Raw genomic sequence first — 19,164 nt, 5'->3', positions numbered from 1 at the left:
AGACATATTCCCTAAGATCCCCAAAATGAGCTCAGCCACCAGCCAAGTGACAATGAATATATGTCTTGCTCTAATTCCTGCAAAAAAACTGCTCCCTTCAAACATAGCATCAATGCAACGCTCCCTGAGGCAAATATCCATTAATTTCAATTGCTCTTATGAAAGCTCTGTCTCATTAATAGATGCATCTAAACTTTAAAAAGACACCTCATCTGACAGCTTTTCCCTTTACCTTTAATAAGTTTCACTGTAATACAGTCTTGAAGGTCATTACCAGACAGCTACCTTGGTGAAGTAGCCTTAAAATAAACTTCCTAGGGTAGGCCTTAACCCAGCTGTCTTATACTGACTATAAAATGTCCTATCTTTCATGTAATTGCAGCATATAACATTAAAAACCTAAGAACAAATTTGGTCTCAAGGAGACCAACATCTGAGAAGGACAGTCCATAAACTAGTTTACAAAAGCCAAGGGACTGGTTGAAAGTCAAAGCTAATGTGAGAGCCAAGTAGACTGTACAAATTGTGTCGCCATTTCCAGTGACTCAAGCAGAGATTTGGAGCCTAGGCATAATAGCAAAAGTGAAGAGACAGCCAGCGGTGATAGGAAAGGAGTAAAGTCCAAGTAGGTGAAAGGTAGATAAAGAGCAGGTCTGTATGGTAGTTCTATTTTTAGTTTTCTAAGGAACCCCCATACTGTTCTCCATAGTGGCTGTACCAGTTTACATTCCCACCAACAGTGCAGGAGGGTTCCCTTTTCTCTGCACCCTCTCCAGCATTTATTGTTTGTTGATTTTTTGATGATGGCCATTCTGACCAGTGTGAGGTGATACCTCATTATAGTTTTGATTTCTCTAATGATTAGTGATGTTAAGCATCTTTTCATGTGCCTTTTGGCCATCTGTATGTCTTCTTTGGAGAAATGTCTATTTGTTTTTTTGATATTGAGCTGCATGAGTTGTATATTTTGGAGATTAATCCTTTGTCAGTTGCTTCATTTGCAAATATTTTCTCCCATTTTGAGGGTTGTCTTTTCGTCTTCTTTATGGTTTCCTTTGCTGTGCAAAAGCTTTGAAGTTTCATTAGGTCCCATTTGTTTATTTTTGTTTTTATTTCCATTTCTCTAGGAGGTGGGTCAAAAAGGATCTTGCTGTGATTTATGTCAGAGTGTTCTGCCTATGTTTTCCTCAAAGAGTTTTACAATTGCTGGCCTTAAATTTAGGTCTTTAATCCATTTTGAATTTATTTTTGTCTATGGTGTTACAGAGTGTTCAAATTTCATTCTTTTACATGTAGCTGTCCAGTTTTCCCAGCACCACTTATTGAAGAGGCTGTCTTTTCTCCATTGTATATCCTTGCCACCTTTGTCATAGATTAGGTGATCCAGCAATCCCACTCCTGGGCATATAACCAGAGAAAACAATAATTCAAAAAGATACATGCACCCCAATGTTCATTGTAGCACTATTTACGATAGCCAGGACATGGAAGCAACCTAAATGTCCATCAACAGAGGAATGGATAAAGAAGATGTGGCACATATATACAATGGAATATTACTCAGCCATAAAAAAGAATGAAATAATGCCATTTGCAGCAACATGGATGGACCTAGAGATTGTCATACTGAGTAAAGTAAGTCAGACAGAGAAAGACAAATATCAGACGGTATCACTTATATGTGGAATCTAAAAATAAGGGTACAAATGAACTTATCTACAAAACAGAAATAGAGTTACAGATGTAGAAAACAAACCTATGGTTACCAGGGGGTAAGCAGGGGAGGGATAAATTGGGAGGTTGGGATTAACATATACACACTACTGTATATAAAATAGATAACTAGTAAGGACCTACTGTAGAGCACAGGGAACTCTACTCAGTACTCTGTAATGGCCGATATGGGAAAAGAATCTAAAAAAACAGCGGATATATGTATATGTATAACTGATTCCCTTTGCTGCACACCTGAAACTAACACAACATTGTAAATCAACTATACTCCAATTAAAAAAAAAAAAAAAGAGCAAGCCCGACTTGTCAAGCCTAGTACTCATCAGCAGAGGTTAGAAGACAGGAAAGGAATATACATGCACACACGCCACAGTGTTTTTTAAGGAAAAAAATATAGTTCTATTACTTATAGTTAATTAACTATATATATTTAATTCTATGCCAGACAATGACATAAAAATTTAAAAGAACATGAGACATACAAAATGTCTCCATGAAGAGCTGTGCAGACTCTCTGCAACTAGAGGAAAGCATTTTTAAAAAACAACCATTTAAAGCCTTTGAAAATTGTCCTAAGGGCATTCAACAAATTAACATTTAAGAATATCTCTTAAACCTTGGAAAGAACAGAGTCTGTGGTACTGGAACTGTCATCTGTTTTCTTCCTTCATTCCACAACACCCAGCTCAATGTGACTTAAGTTCCACTCAGAGTAGGTATGGCCAAAAAGAAAGGGTTCCCTTCCCACCAGCTCCCAGTGGGCGGGACAGAGTGCCAGCATTTCCCATCTCACTCAACTCCATGTCCCAAAGGCTCAGTTACCAGCAAGTATGGCCAAGAGGTTGTAGACTCCCTTCACCCACATAGCCTCCACCCAATAGAGTGGAAGACCCACCCCAGGCATGGTAGGTAGAGAATACTGGGGCCCTGATCACACTTGGCCCAGTCACACACAGGGCAGAGTTTCTGTGCCAGGAGAGGCAAAAAGAAGATGAGTCTAATGCTTCCAGGCAGCACCCTGCTCACGAAGTAGTGGTGTCACTCAAACAACATGCCCACCTATAGCTCCAAAGCAGTGGCATGGTGACTTTTCACAGGGAGAAAGACAGGCTCTAAGAAGAGACAGCTACTAAGCTCTCCCCAAGGGAACTTGCTTAATTGGAAGTGTGAGGAAGTTTAAGGGTAAGCACACTCTCAAAAGAAACGGAGATCATGGTAAGCAATTAAGAGGAAGGTGAGAGCTTCATGAGAGAAACAAGCTGAACCATAGGGAAGCTAGTTTATCAGAGACAACCAGAACAAGAGACAGCTAATGAGAACCACCCACCCACCCCCAGAATCAGAGCAAACCTCCAATACCGGCTTTACAAACTACCCCTGCTAAGGGACCAGAATTTACTTGGATCAATCTGTAGGGTACTTTATGTATTTGGCACTGTTCCAAAAAAAGAGCAGTCATTAGGCAATGAATGGAGCTTACCAGTTGGGTGTCAGAGGCAGACAGTATAACAGAGATCGGGGAAATACAGATGAAGCGAACCCTGCTAAAACAACTGTCATTCCGTGGTGACTGAACACTCGTCTAGAACTGTACCCTCTGAAGTGACTTCAGAGGTTTTGCCCTGTACAGGAATAAGACTGTGACTTTGCTGGTCTATTTTAGTAGCCAAGAAAATAATAAGTCTTGGGGAGGTACTTGGAACTGACAAAATACGTTATCTAAAATATGCATTTTTCAACAACAACAAAAGAATGGAAAGACATGCATCCAAACAGGAAGGTGTGATCTATACAAAGAAAAAAAAAAAAAAAAAACAGGCAACAGAAACTGCCTGTGAGAGGGCCCAAGTGTCACACTTATCAGGTAAGACTTCAAATCAGGTATTATAAATATGTTCAAAGAACAAAAGGATATAATGCATAAAGAAATAAAGTATGATGACCATTAGTATTATCAATATTAGGAATACATACTTTTAAAAACTGAGTAGCAATTTTAGAATTGTGAAATAACTAAAATGAAAAATTCACTAGAGGGGTTCAACAATAGATTTGAACAGGAGAATAACTGATCTTAAAGTCAGATCAATAGATTACACGAAGAAAAATGAACAGATTCACAGAGAAACGTAGGACATCATTACAGACATTTTTGTAATAGGAGTACCAGAGGGAAAATGAAGGCAAGAAAGGAGCAGAAAAAATATTCAAAAACTTATGACTGAAAATTTCCCAAGAAAAGCAATCTGCACACTCAAGGAGCTCAGTATACTCAAAACAGAATACACACAAAGAAATTCATATCCAGACACATCGTAGTAAAAATGTGAAAGCTAAAATCACAGGAAAAAAACTTGAAAGCAGCCAAAGAAAAATGTTTTATCATTAACAAGGGAACACCAATAAGATTAACAACTGATTCTAATCAGAAACAATGGAAGCCAGAAGGCAAGTGGGTGATATGGTAACTGCTCAAAATAAAAACCTGTTAAAGTTTAAGTCCAGCAAAATGAGCATTTACAAAGATCAGATCAAAATAAAGATTCTGAGCAAACAAGCAGAATTTGTGGCTAGCTGATTCACCCTTCAAACACTGATAATCTTTAAGCTCAAAGAAAGCAACCCTAGACGATAATTCAAATCCACATGAAAAAAGAGCACCAATTATTTAAAAAATAATAAAAAACAGTTATAAATGCCCTTTTCTCCTTTCTTATGTTAAGAGGTTGAAAAAGGAATTGTATAAAATAAATATATAAGTTAATTGATCAACCTATAATACTGAAATATATATTTGACAAAAACAGCATATTGTGACGAGGAAAAGATGAGTAAAGGTGTATCACAGGAAGAAACTAACAGATGATAACTTGAATCTACAGTAACAAATGAAAACTGAAAATGGAAAACAAGAAAGTTAATATGACATTCCTTATAAATACAGCTCACCTTTCTTCTCAGCTTCTATAACTGGTGTAAAATAAGATGAAGTGATAACAACAATGGATTATTGGGTTTCTAACATACATGCACCTAACACTAATAGCACAAGAAGGCAGAAAAGGGAATAGACCTATTTAAGAGTAACATTTCTGTACCTCCCTAGATTTTAGTTAGCATATATCTGAATTATGTTAAGATGTATACTGTAAGCCCTAGAGTAGCCACTAAGAAAATAAAAAGTTAAAGTGAGAAAATAAACAAATTAATGTTCCATAGAAAATATTCATTTGATACGAAAGTAAGCAGTAATGAGAAAAGAGACACACATGAAACAGAAAGTAAACTGGCCAATGTATATCAATGACATTAATTTTCAGCGGATTAAACAATCCAAAGTCACATTGTCAAATTGGATTAAAAACCCAACTGTATGCTTTCTACAGGAGACACACATTTGAGACTCAAAGATCCAAATATACTGAATACAGAAGGATGAAAAAGGATATATATCAAGCTAACAGCAACCTGTAAGAAAGCTGGAGTAGCTATATCAGAAAAATTCCAAAAATGTTAAAGATAAAGCCATCTTATAATTTAAGAAAGGTCAATTCAACAAGATACAAAAACTTATCTAACAGATCCCCAAGTACATGAAGCAAAAATTGGTAGGATTTAAAGGAGAAATAATCCAGCAGTTGGAGATATCAACACCCCACTTTCAATAATGAGTAGAACAACTAGGCAGAAGATGACCATGGAAATAAGACTTGAAAAGCACTATAAACCAACAATATCTAACATATCTATTGAATACTCCAACAAAAGTCTATGTTCTCCTCAAGTATACATGGAGAATTCTCCAGATCAGACCATATGTTTGGCCATAAAACAAGACACAATAAATTTTAAAGAATTAAAGTCATACTAAGTATGTTCTCTGATCTTAAGAGTCGAATTAGAAAACAGTGGTGCAGCCAGTATGGATAACAGTATGGAGGTTCCTCAGAAAGTTAAAGATAGAGCTACAAAATGATGCAGAGATTCTACTTCTGGTTATTTATCTGAAGCAAACAAAAACACGAACTCAAAGATACCCACCCCCATATTCACTGCAGCATTATTTACAATAGCCAAGACATAGAAACCTAAATGGCCATCTTCAGAACATGTGAAGACCTCAAGGGCATTATGCTAAGTGAAATTAATCAGAAAGACATATACTGTATGATCCCACTTATGTGGAACCTAAACAAAACAAAACGACAGAAATAGCTCATAGATACAGAGAACAGCCTGATGGGGGATGGGGGTAAAATGTGTAAAGGAAGTTAAAAGGTACAAACTTCCAGTTATGAAATACGTCATGGGGATGCAATATAGTTAATACTATATTGCATATTTGAAAGTTGCTGAGAGAATAGATCTTAAGTCTCTTCAGAAGAAATTCTGTAACTATGTATGGTGACAGATACAGACTTATTGTGGTAACTTCTCAATGTATACAAATGTTGAAACATGTTGTACACCTGAATCCAGTATGTTGTATGTCAATTATACCTCAAAAAATGTTTTAGAGAAACAAAAAGAAATGTGAGAATTAAGAACATAGCTATTGGGCTTCCCTGGTGGTGCAGTGGTTAAGAAACCGCCTACCAATGCAAGGGACACGGGTTCCAGCCCTGGTCTGGGAGGATCCCACATGCCTCGGGGCAACTAAGCCCGTGCGCCACAACTACTGAGCCTGCGCTCTACAGCCTGCGAGCCACAGTTACTGAGCCCACAGGCCACAACTACTGAAGCCCACGCACCTAGAGCCCGTGCTCCACAACAAGAGAGGCCACCGCAATGAGAAACCCGCACACCGCAGCTAAGAGTAGCCCCCGCTTGCCGCAACGAGAGCGCATGCACAGCAATGAAGACCCAAAACGCAGCCAAAAATAAATTTTAAAAAGCAAAAAACAAACAAACAAAAACATAGCAATTGAACAACACACTACTAAATGAATCCAAGAAGAAATCACGATGGAAATGATACTTTGAGATCAGTAACATACACAATGTAAAGTAACTTGAGAATGCAGTTAAAGCAGTCCTAAGAGAGATTTATAGCTGTAATTGTGCATATATAAAAGGACATTTTAGGGGGTTCCCTGGTGGCGCAGTGGTTGAGAATCTGCCTGCCAATGCAGGGGACACGGGTTCGAGCCCTGGTCTGGGAAAATCCCACATGCCGCGGAGCAACTGGGCCCGTGAGCCACAACTGCTGAGCCTGCGCGTCTGGAGCCTGTGCCCCGCAATGGGAGGGGCCGCAATAGTGAGAGGCCCGCGCACCGCGATGAAGAGTGGCCCCCGCTTGCTGCAACTAGAGAAAGCCCTCGCACGAAACGAAGACCCAACACAGCTAAAAATAAATAAATAAATAAAGTAGCTATAAAAAATAAAAAAGGACATTTTCAAAATCAAAACCCTAACCTTCCACCTCAAGATACTGAAAAAAGAGAAACACTTAAGCTAATGCAGGCATAATAATAAACAAAGAGCAGAAAATAGAATAGAGAAAAACCAAAACCAAAAGTTGGTTCTTTGAAAAAGATTAAACAGTTTTTTTCTAGTTTAGCTAAAGGTTTATAAGACTCAAATAAGTAATATCAGGAATGAAAGTGGTGACATTTCCACTAACCTTATAGAAATAAGGAGTAAGAAAATTGCAAGCGTATTTTAACAAATTAGGTAACAGATAAAATTACATTTTTCTAGAAAGACACAACCAAAACTAATTCAAAGATAGAAAATCTGAATAGACCTTTAAGAAAATTAGGCATTTTTTAATTTCCCACGAAGAAAAGCACAGCCCCAGATGGCTTCACTGGTTAATTATAATGAAAGTATTTTTTTCAATACCAGTTCCTCACACTATTTCAAAAAAAATAGGAGGGAACATTTCCCAACTCACTCTTTAAGACCAATATTACCAAAACCAGAGACATCACAAAAAACCAAACTACAGATCAATACTCCTGAAAAATATAAACACAAAAATCTTCAAGATAACAAACCAAATTTGGCAACATGTAAGTAGTATTGTGCACCATGACCAAGTGGGATTTATCCCAAGAATGCAAAATTAATTTAACATACCAAAAAAAACAAACTCAATGTAATACACCATATTAATAAAGAACAAAAACACATGAACATCTCAATAGACTCAGAAAAAGTATCTGACAATATCCAACACTTCTTCATGAAAAAAGCATGCAACAAACTAACAGAAGAGAACTTGCTCAATCTGATCAAGGGCATCTACAAAAAAATCCACAGCTGACATCATACTTAATGGTGTGATGACTTAATGTTTTCCCTTCAACGTCAGGAACAAGGATGTCCACTGTTGCCACTTTTAATAAAAGTACTGGAAGTTCTCGTCAGGGCAGTTATGCAGGAACATCTAATAAAGGCATCCAAGAAAAGTAAACTATCTTCACTTGCAGATGACACAATCTTATACATAGATAATTCTAATGAATCCACTAAAAATACTATTAGAACTAATAAACTAGTTTAGCAAGAATGCAGAGGAGGGGCTTCCCTGGTGGCGCAGTGGTTGAGAGTCTGCCTGCCAATGCAGGGGACACGGGTTCGAGCCCTGGTCTGGGAAGATCCCACATGCCGCGGAACAGCTGGGCCCATGAGCCACAATTACTGAGCCTGCGCGTCTGGAGCCTGTGCTCCGCAACAAGAGAAGCCGCGATAGTGAGAGGCCCACGCACCGCGATGAAGAGTGGCCCCCGCTCGCCGCAACTAGAGAAAGCCCTTGCACAGAAACGAAGACCCAACACAGCCATTAATTAATTAATTAATTAATTTTTTTAAAAAAACTAGCTGTTTATCCTCAAGCAACCACTCTCTTTAAAAAAAAGAAAAAACCACAGCATGTTATACTAGATATATCATTCACATTATAAACACATCTTTAAAAAAAACAAAAAAAAAAGAATGCAGAGGACAAGATTAATATATAAAAGTTAACTTTATTTCTATATATTTGCAAGGAACAATCCAAAAGTAATTCATTTATAGTAACTTCAAAAAGAATACTTAGGAATATATTTAACAAAAGTGCAATATATTTAAATATACTCAGTAAGTGCAAAACATTCTAAGAACTACAAAAAATTTCTTACCTCTTTTCTAAGATCCAACATCTCCACATACTTACTGGCATCCATTCCTTCTCCTGTAGGTCTCTATAGCAATAGTCTTCTGTCCTGCCTCAATTTTGTATTCTTTTACTGAATTGTCTCCATTAGAGTACATGCATTTTGTGACATCTCCCATCATTAAATCAGTCTTCCATTGATCATACATCTGCCAGTTAGTACCAGTTTAAAATAAGACTCTTTCAAACAATTGTCCATACTATACTATTCCTTATCTGTAATTTTTCTCTCCTCCCATGTGCTCTGTAGTCTACTTTTATTAGGATTTTATCTCCACAACTCCACAAAATAAAATTTTCAAGCTCACAATGACCCTCACATTGCTAAATCCAATGGATAGCTCTTTATCTTCTTGAGGACATTTGTTCACTTGGTTTTCAGAAACCATTATCACCAAGCAAACTCTCTCATCTTCTCACACTTTAAATCCTAGATCCTTATATCCTCCTTCTAAATGGAAAGCATTTCCAGAACTCAGACCTCAGACTTCCCTAGCTACATTCATTCCATAGGTAACCCCTTCAAGTCCCACAGTTTTAAATACCATCTTATACGAGACTTTGCAAATTTATAAATCCAGCCCAGATATTTCTCCTTAAATCTGGAGTTGTACATCCAAATACCTATTTAACATCTCCATTCAGATCAAAACACACAACCGGACTATAAAAATCCAAGTTCTGGTTTCACCTATACCACACACCCCTAACTGGCTCCTCTACAGATGTTCCCATCTACATAAACGTCTACTCTATTCTTTTAGTCGTTCTTACCAAAAACATTGAAGGTCATTGATTTCTCCTCCTCTCATATTTCCTATCCAAACCATCAGCAAAACATCAGCTTCAAAATATCCCAAATCTGCCCACTTTTCATTGTTTCTACTGACACAATCTGAACCCAAGGCACCCATATTCACTCTCTCAGATCCCACACAAATCAAGAGCCATAAAGGCATTAGTCATTTTGGCTATATTGAAATAAAAATGCTTGCTCATCACAAAACAGTATTTTAAAAAGAAATTTTTAAAAGGGAGGTAATAGTTACAAAGCATATACTTTGCAAAGTATTCGTTTCCAGAATAACCCCAACAAACCAGTGGTTATTTGAGAACTAGAAATGGGGGCAAAGGATTTACATGTGCAATTCAATGAGAACACATAGAGCCCATAAATATATGAAGAATACCCAACCTACTTATAAGATGCCAATTTAAACCACAAAGAGAAAGCACTTTCCACTAGCTGGATTAGAAAAAAATAAGTCTAACAGTGTCAAGGGATGGTGAGAATGTGGGGCAACAAACTGTTGTTAATACACTATTGGTGACTGTAAACTGATACAAATTTAGAAAATAATTCAGCATCATCTGGTAAGGCTGGTAACATGCACACATCTTGACTAGAGAAATCCTTGCACATGTGCACCAGAAGACATGAGTAGCACTGTTCATGCTAGCAATGTTCATATTAGCATAAACTAAAAATAAATGTCCACTAACTGTAAACAGATAAATTGTGACATATGAAGCAGTGATCATGATTGCATTATAGATGCACAGATTAATGTGAATACATTTCCCCCAATACATTGGGCAAAAAATATATATACAAAACAGTTAAAAATCATATGAACATGTGAATTATACCTCAACAAAAAAATAAAATCTAACAAGTATGTTCTTTAGGGATACATGCTACAAAACTGAAGACAAGGGCAAGTAAACAAAGCTCAAAATAATGTTTATCCATCTGGGAGGAGTAAACAAGATCAAGGCAGGGACAGTTTCACAGTGACCAGTAATGTTCTATTTATTATACCATGTGGTAGATCTGCAAGTGTCCAAAGTTCTCTGCCGGTTTTTGGTATTTTTAAAAAGAGAATTTCTAAGATGTGTATTTATGGACCCTCATTTTGATTACTGAAAACTAACTTCAAGAGCAGAGATCATTCATTTTTGAGATGTCATTATGGTAGGATTAGTATATTGCAGAAATTACTAGGTTCTTTCCTATGGAAGCTAAAACATCAGTTGGAAAGTAACACAACATAAAGACAATTGAAAGCACAAGGTGGTTACCAGCTTCCTAAGTCTCACTACACAAAAAGCCGAAGAAAAGAGTCACAAGTGAAAATACCTCTGCTGTCCAAGTATGGACAAAGTGAGTTGCCTCTAAAATACAGCTATCTGAGAAGTTTGTCTTATAAAATGTAATTCCCACGTTATCAAACACACTGTTTCCATGGGAATTGGCATAATGAGCTCTGACTGGAAGCTTAACAGCTCAGCACCACAGTGATTACGTGCCTCTCAGGCTAATCTATCAAATATTTCCACATATCAATGCATGGAAAACATCTTAGATACAAATCATACAATACGAATAAAGAACACCACCTCTCCTGTTCACTTTTAAAAGCAAAACTGAACAATGCTTATCATCCATCAACACAGCAGGTACTAACATGCATCCCTCCTCAGGCATCTGCATTCAAGCTAATTATGACACTCTACAACAGAAATCCTCTGACTAGGTAATTACAATTTCAGTTAGCTGAGTTATCTTTATTCAGAGACTACTTAATAAATGTTTACAGAATAACATCTTCAAAGCTAATCATTGCCAATTATGAGATTTTGACTATTTCACATTTTTATAGTAGAATACTTCCCATCTCCTTTTATGAGGAAAGAATCTATAGTTCATTCAGTATAGAAATATAGGTTTTAGAAAAACCTGTCCAAACTGTGCTATCACTACAAAGTATCCCTAAACCTGAATATGCAGCACAAAGGCATAAGGAGCCCCCGCTGTACACTAAACTTTAATTCTGGAGAATTAGAGTAATACCATTTATCTGAAACCTAATATGATCAGAGATAAACTTGGATATGTACTAAACTTTAATCCCTAGGTATACTCATCTTTCCTTAATCTACCCTTTCAAACTTCATTTTAAAGTAATTAATTGAACAGATTTGCAAGGGCAGATAGTTTCAGGTAATTAAGCAAAACAAAAGCCTTTCACATATCAGCTTCTTTAGCATCAGAAACAGATCAAGTTTCACCTCAGACCATGGCAGTCAGGGAATAAGTAGTTCACCACCTGCCCTGGTCTTAATTTAAACCTTTGTCAACATTTCCCAAGAAATAATCAGAACTCACTGTTTTCTTCCGGAACTCACTCATTCTTTAGACATAGGACTTAAATCAATACCAAACTTTCTCTTGAGTAGATAATAAAGGATCCATTTGGCCCAGGAGAGCTTATTACCTGACCCCCACCCAGGACTGAACTCTGACCTTCAGTGTGGATCATCATGATCACAACCACCCAGAGATCAAGTGATTACTAGCCATGGTCAATTCTACTTTATGTCAAATTTCCAAATACAGAGCCAAATATCTGTTAAGTGATTTTTTCATCTCTATTTTAAAGCAATCCAATCCTAGGTATTTTATTCTTTTTGATGCAGTGGTAAATGGAATTGTTTCCTTAATTTCTCTTTCTGATTTTTCGTTGCTAGTGTATAGAAATGCAATAGATTTCTGTGTATTAATTTTGTATCCTGCAACTTTACTGAATTCATTGATGAGCTCACTCTGAAAACTGTAAGATACTGATGAAAGAAATCAAAGATGTCACAAAGAGATGGAAAGATATGCCATGTTCTTGGATTGGAAGAATCAATGTTGTCAAAACTACTATGGTACTCAAAGCAATCTACAGATTCAATGCAATCCCTATCAAATTACCAACGGGATTTTTTGCAGATCTAGAACAAAAAAATCTTAAAATTTGTATGGAAACACAAAAGACTCTGAATAGCCAAAGCAATCATGAGAAAGACGGATGGAGCTGGAGGAATTAGCTACTGCAGACTAAACTGTAAAGCTACAATAATCACAACAGTGTGGTACTGGCACAAAAACAGAAATAATAGATCAATGGAACAGGATAGAAAGCCCAGAAATAAACCCACACACCTATGGTTGTACCACTCCAGAGAACAGTGTAAAGGTTCCTTAAAAAACAAAAACAGAGTTACCATATGATCCAGCAATTCCACTCCTGGGCATATATCCAGAGAAAACTATAATTCGAAAAGATACACGCACCCCAATGTTCTTTGCAGCTATTTACAATAGCGAAGACATGGAAGCAACTTAAATGTCCATCGACAGATGAATGGATAAAGAAGATGTGGTACATATATACAATGGAATATTACTCAGCCATAAAAAAGAATGAAATAATGCCATTTGCAGCAACATGGTTGGACCTAGAGATTATCATACTAAGTGAAGTCAGACAGAAAGACAAATATATGATATCACTTATATGTGGAATCTAAAAAAATGATACAAATGAGCTTATTTACAAAACAGAAACAGAAAACAAACTTATGGTTACCAAAGGGGAAAAGTCGGCAGGGGGAGGGATAAATTATGAGGTTGGGATTAACATATACACACTATTGTATATAAAATAGATAATCAACAAGGACCTACTGTATAGCACAGGGAACTCTACTCACTACTCTGTAATAACCTATATGGGAAAAGGATCTGAAGAATAGATATATGTATACGTATAACTGAATCACTTTGCTATACACCTGAAACTAACACAACATTGTAAATCAACTATATTCCAATATGAAATAAAAATTTAAAAATAAAAAACAGTCCAGAATACATTGCATAAAGTTATAAAACTGGGTAGTGAAAGTATATTCTTGATGCATACATACACATTAACTTCAGCAGAATTTCCAAAGTGTTGTTCATCATTGCTAAATAGTCATGCTGCACAGTCCTAAGAGATCCCACACACACCCCATGTCAAAATTTCTCATTATATAAATTCCACTGTTTCTCTTCAGATTAACAATTTTCCAACAAAAACTAATGTTGCTAACTATGCTATAGCACATGGGATAGCCCCCCCACCCCAAGAATAAAGAATTATCTTACCCAAAAGGTCTATCGTGTCAACTTTGAGAAACCTTGTGCCAGGTTGATACTCAAATATAGGAAGAAACAAAGTCCTGGAGCCTGCTTTCAGATACAAAAAGTCCCTGTTTTACATATTGCAAAAATCCAATACAGGAAGTATAGGAGACCTTGTTTTATGAGAAAAGATAAGATAAATCATGAACCAGTGCGGAAAAGGTCCCAGGCAGTCATAACCCTTAGGCAAATGTCATTTCCATAAATAGGTCTGTAAAGATGTGGCAAGCAAAAAATCAGTGCCTAAACCCTAATTTCACAGAAACTTGGAGGCAAGGGTGGGGAGGGCAGGAACACAGGGATTTAGAGAGAAGAGATGAGGACTACCTCAGGGAACAGAAAAATGAAAAGCACACAAGATACATGTCCCTTATTTCCTATGGCTCATATACCACACCGTTAGTCAAGCCCAGGCAGTCCAGTGCCCTGAACATTTTAGTACAATCTACTTCCCTCTCCATTTCATTTGGCTTAAATAGGATTCATCATCACTCAGCTGCACCATTACTGTAGATCCCAAACAAATTTCACTTCCCTCAAACTCTCCCTTTAGTCAACCTACCAAACAAGGCAGACAGTCATCTTTGTAGAATTCAAGTCTTATTATTCCCTCCTCAAAAATCAGTAGCTCCCTCTTACTTATGGATGAAATTCAAGGAAAGATATCAGGGAGGATTAATGAATTCCAATCTGCACATGATTCCAGAGACACTGAAAAAGGCAAATTTAAGTGGTTCTATCTAGCTGGAAGTTGAACACAGCAGGTCTGGAATTCAGAAGTGAGAAGCCTGAGAATGAGAGAGATTTGGGACAGTGTGTCAGTGGGAGTTAAAATAGGTGCATACAAATGTGTTGTACCCAGTGAAATAATAGTCTTAAAAAGTTACATGTTGTATGACTCAATTTATGGATTCTGGAAAAGACAAAAATACAGGAACGGAGAACACATCAGTGGTTGACAGGGGTTAGAGGAACAAGGGTCTGAATACTAAGGGCAACAGGAGGAAATTCTTCAGAATGTTAGAACAGTTCTGTGTCCTACCTGTGGTGGTGATTATAAGAATCTTTACAGGTGTAAACACTCAGATTGTACATTCCCCAAAAGTGCATTTTATTGTATGTAGATTTAAACAATATTAAGTATTGTGGGCATGATTTAGATTGCTCAGAAATACTTTGTTTGGTGATAATAAAAGTTAAAGGAACCTTATTTAAAGGATGGGAAGAAGTATCTGAAAAGTGAGTGATCAAAAAAGTAAGAGGAATGAATAAAGTCACAGAAGCCAAGGTAGGGGCAAGAGTTCCAAGGAAGAGCTAGTTAACACTATCAGATTTAAGGCATTCTATACACACTGGTGTACTCTAAAACTCAGTTCTGATGTCAGCCACCCGGAGTTAGCATAAACCCATGGTTCATAACCAGACTGCCGTTACTTCACACACCAGAGAGAAGTGGGGTTCCCCAGGCCACCGACACTTCTGACCAACTGACTCCAAATTCAAGAGGTTCCCACAACCTCTATTCAAGTTCAATAATTCACTAGAATGACTCAGAGCTCAGGAAAAATGCTTATCACATTATGATTATATGATTATGATTACTTACATTACATATTTATGACAAAGGATACAAATCAGACTAGATAAATAAATGAAGAGACACATGGGGTGAGATCTGGGGGAGACCAGAACACAGAGCTTCTATGGTGCCCAAACAGTCAGGGAGCAGCATGTTTTCAGCACCTCGTTGTTCACCAACCAAGTAGCTCCTCACTGCGCTTCAGTGTCCAGAGTTTATTGGGATTTCACTTCGTAAGCATGATTAATTAAACCATTGAGCACGTGACTGAGTTCAGTCTCCAGCACCATTCCTCTCATCCCAAAAATCCAGCTGGTTCAAAGCTCCATTGGTCTTGCTGGTAACCAGCCCCTATCCTGAGTCATCTCAACTTATTAGCGTAAGCTCAAATGAGATCCAATGGGCTCATGAAAAACGAAGACCCTTGACAAATTTCAAGGATTTATTCACCCTGCAAGGAACCAGGGACAAAAGCCAGTCAAACTCCTTGTTATACAAAAGACTAAAAATGTATTTAGTTGGGAATTAGAAAGTTACAGGTGATTTTTAGGCAGAACAGTCAGAGGGGAAAGAGGCCAGACTGATTGCAATGCACTGAGCAATAAATTGGAGATGAAGAAGCAGAAGCAATAAATATAAACTGTTACTGTAAGAAGTTGATTAGGGAGGAGAGGATAAAACATCATTAGAGATGCAAAAACAGAGAGCTCAGGAAAGAAACATATGCAAGTAACTAAACTAAACATCTTCCCTCAGGAGCAAGTCTTTAGGAGGTTGCTCTACTGATAGCATGAACTGAAAATGAGACTTCACTGGCAGTTCTTAGAGTATATGCAATAGCTTATTAGTCCTTCTAAAAAGGATTCTCCCTACATCTTTATTTTTCAGTGCTCCAACTTATTTTACCCTTCCAACATATCCCTTATAACAATGTCCTTATAACTACATCTCTTGACTTATAATTATGCAGAAATATACAAGTACTTCATACTTGTAAAGGACTCCTATTTTGGCAACATGGCAGACCACATACCTTGGAAAAACCTATTACAAATTTTTTAAATGCAGAAGAATTCATAAACAGCTTTTAAAAGTAACTTTTAAAAGTGCCTTTTTAAAAAAGAACTTTAAAAGTATGACTCTCAAGAAAACTCCCTAGAACTAACATGATAGCCAGAAACCAAGGAAGTAAGATGGCAGAGACCTTTGGGTTAACAAGAGGCTTTAGTTTTAACAAATGAGACGGAATGAGGAATTAGATCTTGAGCCTGTGCTACTTGGTTGGTTAGAACTGTAGCCCTCAAAGATCCATGAGAAGCTATATACTCATTTAAAGAGTAGACTGGAAAAAAGTGCCCTCAGTGAGGAAAGACAAAGCAAAATTGTCTGTCCTGGCTTGGGATTTGGGGCGGGGTGGGCAGGAGGGTGAGCTGGGGGTGGGAATAGTCTTCTCTGAGAAGTGGTAATGATCATCTATACTTTATACGTGTGTTTGAAATTTGTTTTAACACCACCATAGGATCTACAAAACTTCAACCCGAGAATTGACAAAAGTTGCTGCAGGTTGGAAAAGCCCTTGGGATCCCTGGCAGAGGGAACACAAATTCATGTTTCAGAAACATACCTTCATCCCATGCCCAGAGGATTCCTGCTGATCGAGTCCTGCCAAACATGGGCTTACAATCCAAAGTGCAAAGGAGGACACCAATCATCATGAGAAAAAGTGAACAGAATTGAAGAGCTGGAGAATTAAACTACCAAGAATTACTATTAGCTACAATGTATAAAACGTTTAAATACTGAAAGACAAAACAGAAAAGCAAAATAGAAAAAGACCAGTCACATTTGAAATGGACCAAACAGAACTCCTAGAAATTGATAATTATTACAATTGTAAAACTCCTTAAGCAAAAGATTAGAACTGAAGAATGAAATAGAAAACTGAAATTACCCATGAGGCAGTCCACGAGAACAAGCAGAAAATATTAAAGTTGAGACATGAGGACAGGATAAGGTTTATCATATATAGATGCATATGGATAAAGAAGAAAAAAAGCTGTCTGTTGGGAAACGGGACAAGGTCAATATTCAATAAGATAATCGCTTAGGATTTTTTAGAATTGATTTTTAAAAACCATAAAATTCATAAAGGACAAAAAATCCAAAGCAAGGGAAAAAAGATTCATATATTGAAATACCAGAGACACTGCACAAAACCTGAAAAATTCTTACATGCAACCAGACAGAAAAGGCAGATTACTTTCAAGTGATACAATCAGACTGGTTAGCAGACTTCTCAAAGGTATATTAAAGTCAGGAGACAATGGCATAATATATTTTCAAGGTACTGGGTAAAAAATAACTGTACATTTAGAATTTCATACTCTGACCAACCCTACCAAAAGTAAAAGAAATAAGAAATAAAAGTAAAAGAAAATAAATGAAAAGCAAAAGTAAAAGAAATGATAAAAGCTGCCCTACTGAAGTCATCTTGCCTCTGTGGAACCCAAGAACGGAGCATACAGAGAAAAGAACTGGGGTCCTGGCAACACTTTTGAGCCCCTATATGCAGACAACCTAATGTCAGCCTTAATTTTGGGGCATCTTAGTCTCTTGAAGTAGTACATCATCATTAACTTGGATTTTTTAACCAAAATGTAATGTGAGTTAAAATATCAATGTTATCTTAAGCCTGCATACCCACCAGGGGGCTGTCACAGTGTCTCATTTATTCAGAAAATGATTTATCTGAAAGGGACCTTTTTGGGTAGGGTTTGAAAACTAAGAGGTAAGAACACAGGACAATCAGTTGAGAGTCTATAAAACACAATTTAAAATAACAAAGGAGAATGAGTTCAAAGGAATCCCAGGCAAACAATTGTCTGGTAGCTCTAAGCAAAAATCTTCACTACTTTCTTTAGAGAATTTAATTCAGACCAGTTTTCTGCAATTTGACCTGAGGTTAAAACGATGCCAATACTTGCCACCAATTCAAGAACTTCAACTACTAGTAGTACATCTCAATTAGTTGTGTTTTTGTTTTTAGGACTAAAATTTAGAACAGGGTAGGAGAGGTGGCAGAAAGTAGTGCCTGAATTTCCTGAGGCTACTGGGTCACTATCCTCAACATTCTAAGGAAATGAGAATAAGCAAAATAAGTGTCCCCAATTGAAAACTGTATTGTTTAGAGCAAACCCTTCCTGATTAGCAGAAACCAGCTTTTCATTGCCCTTGAGCTCTTTTACAACTCTCATAAATTATAGATAACTGATAGTAAATGGAAAATCATTCTTGCCTATAAACTTGCCAATAGATTCTGCCCAGTGAAGGTTCAATTGGCACCCCTCGTCCCGTGGGGAAAAAAAGTTTTGTGTATTTGTGAATTAATTTCAACATTCCTTTATTCCATATAAATTTGTTCTCCTCTCAATTGTAACATCTGTCTGGTTCCCTCATTAATTAGGGCAATAAACTCCTTAACATGCTCCTTATAACTGCATGAAACTAATAATGATTTTACACTTATGAAAATTATCCCTTAACACCATCAAAAACAAGGCAGTATTTCTTAGACACCAAATTTCTGAAGTTTTCTTAAATTCGTTGTAAAGATTTTGCTTTAAACCAGCTTTTCAATGTATTTGGAAAGTTTCAGATTTAATTAAAACATAA

General features: G+C 37.0%; 1 protein-coding gene across 3 annotated transcripts in view; it reads right to left on the bottom strand.

Moving 5' to 3' along the window:
- CRPPA (CDP-L-ribitol pyrophosphorylase A) overlaps positions 1-19,164 on the bottom strand; it is a 326,472-nt gene that overhangs the window by 293,446 nt on the left and 13,862 nt on the right. The window lies entirely within an intron of this gene.

Source organism: Eubalaena glacialis, chromosome 8 (assembly GCF_028564815.1).
Source record: "Eubalaena glacialis isolate mEubGla1 chromosome 8, mEubGla1.1.hap2.+ XY, whole genome shotgun sequence".
NCBI lineage: Eukaryota > Metazoa > Chordata > Mammalia > Artiodactyla > Balaenidae > Eubalaena > Eubalaena glacialis.
This window is presented reverse-complemented; position numbering and strand designations above follow the sequence as displayed.